This window comes from Frankliniella occidentalis, unplaced genomic scaffold, assembly GCF_000697945.3.
Source record: "Frankliniella occidentalis isolate FOCC.00 unplaced genomic scaffold, Focc_3.1 Scaffold41, whole genome shotgun sequence".
NCBI lineage: Eukaryota > Metazoa > Arthropoda > Insecta > Thysanoptera > Thripidae > Frankliniella > Frankliniella occidentalis.
The window spans coordinates 1,150,086-1,154,366 of record NW_026267171.1 but is presented as its reverse complement, the minus strand read 5'-3'; the positions used below and the strand labels follow the sequence as shown (position 1 = coordinate 1,154,366).

Below are 4,281 nucleotides of genomic sequence, written 5' to 3'. Positions count from 1 at the left end.
ATGAAGGTGAATTGAAAGGCTAGAAGGGGGGTGGGGGGGCAGAGGTGCGCCCTGTGATCGCTGCCCCTCCTCCCTCCCGCCCCGCACCCTAAGGGCCGCACGGCGAACACCCGCGCGATAAAGGCCGGCTGTAAATCAGCGAGCGTACGCCCGTTTGATCCGTGACGTGCTGGCCGGGGCCTAAGGCCGAGCCTAAGGCGGAGGAAGGGGGGGCTTATCCCGCCGGGGCCGATGGCCGGGGTCGGGCGGCCGTGTGCCCCCTTAGGTGGCCCTCCGCACTGCGCGCCAGGCCGAGTGAGGCCAAACACAATCAGCCCTTTGAGTACCTGGCCCTGCTCCGCCCTGCTCCGCCCCTGCCCCGGCCGGGGGGGCTGCGCTACGCCACGCCCTGCGGGGATCCGGGTCCGGCTACAAGGCGGGGGCCTATGGCGGGCGCACTGAACGGCTTTGGCCCCCACTGAGCGCCGGCCGGGGAGGCGGACGGGGAAGGTTCAAGCTCACTGCCGTGTGCTAAACCGCCCCCCGACTCGGTACGGCCGGAATCCGTTTGGAAATGCCGTGCGGCTGAGCGGCTCTTTGGTGCCTTCTCGGCTCGGGCTGGTCCTGCGACCGAATCAAGTCGAGCCGTCTTCTTTCATTGAAGATGCTCGCCAGCGAATGATTCTTCATGTTGTAGCGGGTGGATGAGAATATCTACGATATTCTCAATGTTTTATACCTTATTTTCATTTGATATTCCTCTTTTTCCAATTTAAGTACAAAAATATTGAGCTGCTCAATAAGTTAATTTTCATCTCAATCCGGGCTTTGTTACAGTTGTCTCCCTTTCCTCTAAATCGGCGAGGTAGTTGAGTGAGTGCCGGTGGTAGCGGAGCGCGCGCGAGTCAATTCTCTGCAGTATATACCCCGTTGTCAAACAGAATGAACAGGTACCCAGTCACTCCCAGCCGCGGTGTACATAGCAGCTGCTGTTTTATGAAAGCGCGCGCGCAGATTTCGATTGTCCCCTTTTGCAGGAAGCTTGTGTGCCGGGAGAATAAAACGCTCCCAGGGGCGTGCTTCGTGTGTGCGCTCGAGTGTGTGTGTGTGTGTTGTAGCACCTGGGTACCCGGCCGCGGTACCCCTGCTGGCCAACGGGTGGTATTATCGGCGTTTACCCTTCGGCCCACCCCACCACGCCGCGCCTCGCCACACCTGCCTGCCTCCCCCTTCTCCTGCTCTTCAACGCGCCCCAAGGGACCGCGCGCTGCCGCCTCCACCGCCGTCCCCGCGCCGCCTCCTTGCTCCGCCTGTCTCCGGCAATCTCTCACCCTGTGACGGACACGTTCAAAAGTTGACCGCGAGGGGTGTGCCTGCGGCGCTGCGTGCAAGTGAGAGGCTGAGAGGGAGGGAGAGAGAGAGAGAGAGGGGGAGGGAGGGAGGGAAGGAGGGGAGAGAGGCAAGGGAGCGAGAAGCGGGACGTTTCCTACTCCCTACCTACCAAACTATTCTTCACGTGCGTCAAAAAAACGTACGCCATGTTCGTGTGTGTGTGTGGGGGGGGGGGGGAGTGTTCTTAGGTTTTAAAACTGCAATTTACTCTGATCCCCCCTCCCTTTATGCAGGCAGTCGCTTTTCCGTTTTCGTCGAATCATGGCTCGCAGTGCGGTCAACTTTTTCGCGATCTATACGTGAGTTCCTTTCCGGGGGGCGCTCGGGCGCTCGTGTGTGTGTGAGGCGGTGTGGACAGGACGCACGCGCGAGGCAGGCCTCAAACAGGCTCACCCTCCACCAACCACCACCAACCCCCGTCACGCTCACCGCAGCACCACCTCATCCGTGTGTGTGCTCGCCGCTGCGAGTTCCTCGGCGTCATTCTCCGGTCGCGGATATATTCCCCGGCCCGCGTACATTTATCTTCCTCCGGCCCGGCGGGGGCGGCGGACACGATTTTTCATCCTCGCGGCGGCGGCCGTCCTGGCCAGCAGCATGAGAGCAGTCTGCCCGGACAGGACTTGCACTGGCGGTGGCGTGGACCCGCAGCGGTGAGGGGAGGGAGGGGGAGGGGCGGAGCAGGGGCGTATCTTGATGAAATGAGATGCCGACCCGGAGGCCCATCGCCTATGGTGATTTCCGCGCGCATGCTGCCTGCTCCAGCCGTGGCTCCAGCAGAGGCTCCAGCAGTGGCTCCAGCAGTGGCTCCAGCTCTAGTCATGGCTCCAGGCTTCGGCCTGCTGGTGGTTCGGATGTTGCGTCGTCAGCGGCGGCGGCGCTTCGCTGGGCCGCCGCGGCTGCTCCGTTTACGATCGGACCGTAATATGATTATGATGATAGGAAGATGGCGGGGCGGGGTGGAGCGGGCTGGGCGCTACAGCAAACTTGTAAAGTGTCGACTAACCTCTGAACAGCGTCAATGTCCGTGATGCATAATGCATCGACAGCGCCGTGATCCTCGGACACGTCCGGCGCTCGACGAGGGAGTTTTTAAGGGGGCATCCTAGTGTAGCAGGCATAAAAATACGTGTTTTTTTGCGATTTTTTAAAAAAGAAATGGAAGCAACAGAGGGAAAACTAGGTTCGCTACATAAAAGTACACATCTTTCTCTGTCCAAAACTGCTAAAAAGTTGACCAACGCCTCACGCATACCCGAGAAACGGCCTGCGAGAAAACACGCGTCGCGAAATGTCGTGGACGCATGGCGTGCACGATAACTGCCGAACGAATGGTCCGATCGAGCTCAATTTTTTTCTGAGTGCTCTCAGATAGTGTGGCTATGGCATGAACCTCCAGTTTTGGCCTCGGTCAACTAGAACCTTGTCAAAAAAAATCGTAAAGTTGAAATTTTACTTAATGTTTTGAAACTAAAAGTTTAGTGTGATCAAAAAAATAGTAATATTCATTTGTTTTAAAAGTTGGAGGTTCATGCCATAGCGGCAAGTGTAAAGAACACGCAGACACTGGATTTGGCCCGATTGGACCATTTGGAGGGTAGATATCGTGCACGCCATGCGTCCACGACATTCGCGACGCGTGTTTTCTCGCAGGCCGTTTCTCCGGTATGCGTGAGGCGTTGGTCAACTTTTTAGCAGTTTTGGATAGAGAAAGATGTGTACTTTTATGTAGCAAACCTAGTTTTCCCTCTGTTGCTTCCGTTTTTTTTTTGAAAAATCGCAAAAAAACACGTATTTTTAGGCCTGCTACACTAGGATGCCCCCTTAAAAGGAACGTGTTGTCGGCATTAAAGCCCCGAGTTATGGCCTCAGTTGTCAAGCACGTGAAAATAATAAAAACGTACCCTTCCAAAAGGTTATTTTAACCGTCACTACGACCTACCCAGCACGCTGAGCTCTTCGCACCACCTCCCACTCCCACTGCCATACCTCTCCAACCGAACCCGAGCCAATCCTCTCTCTGGATCAGCTGCTCTTTCATTTTCGGTGCGAAAAGAGAAATATTTGCCCTGGCACCTGGTCGGTCGGCGGCGGCGCCGCGGTGGTGCGGGCGGGGCGCAGGCCTTGCTTCTTAGGCAAAATAACAAGGTGAACTCCCGCGGGGGAGGCGGTGGAAGTAGCTTATGGTAATGGGTGTCGCTGCAGAGAAGTGGAGCGGCGAGGCGCGGCTGGGGCTGTGAAAGCTTCTCCTCCACACTGAGCGGTACGGTACGGCGGCAACGTTTGAACCCCTGAGGCAAACACCCGTGTTGGCGCGGCAGTCAGCACCCCCCCCCCTAAAGCGCGGGGCGGGCGCAAGAAGGCACAGCGGGCCGGGCTGCCGCTGGCAAGCAGAGCAGAATAACGTTTCTTTGGAGCGGGTGCTGCTGGCGGCGGGTACTTCATATTGTGCAGCCGGGTACTTTATTTCGTGGGGCCGGCCCGTCCACGCGGCGTACGTGCGCCGGCCTGGCGTAGTGTGCGGTGCGGACGGACGGGGTTGTGTGACGATCAAGGCTTTTGAATTATCGCGTCGACCTTTTAGTAAATAATTTTCATTCAAAATCGTTTGCTAAAATAAAATTGTTGGTCTGAGGCATTTCTTTGAGCGCAGCCGACAGTTTGGTGGTGTAGCGGCACAGGGAGCTTATGTGCCCTGCTCTGCCCAGTCCAGTGCCCTCGGATGGAATAACCGGTAATTGTTTACTTGAGTGACTCCTCGCCCTGGAGTCACTCAAGTATACCATCCGAAAGGTATTTTTCAGTAGAATCCTGAACAGTATTTATATATTGGCGCTCGAGTCTGGTTTTCCTCAAAATTAAGTAAATATGCGTCGCCGCTAACCTTCAGATGCACTTTGAAGACGGGAG

At 56.7% G+C, this 4,281-nt stretch overlaps 2 protein-coding genes across 5 annotated transcripts in view; both read left to right on the top strand.

Moving 5' to 3' along the window:
* Positions 1-4,281, top strand: part of LOC113203300 (procathepsin L-like) — a 601,094-nt gene that overhangs the window by 305,967 nt on the left and 290,846 nt on the right. The window contains exon 1 of one of the 4 annotated variants that reach the window (XM_052266672.1): positions 1,292-1,298. The exons of the other annotated variants lie outside the window; for them this stretch is intronic. The gene's annotated coding sequence lies outside the window, so the exon portion shown is untranslated. Of the gene's footprint in view, positions 1-1,291; positions 1,299-4,281 lie in introns of those variants that run through there. 4 annotated transcript variants of the gene reach the window in all.
* LOC113216390 (uncharacterized) overlaps positions 1-4,281 on the top strand; it is a 467,922-nt gene that overhangs the window by 416,101 nt on the left and 47,540 nt on the right. The gene's annotated exons all lie outside the window — the stretch shown is intronic.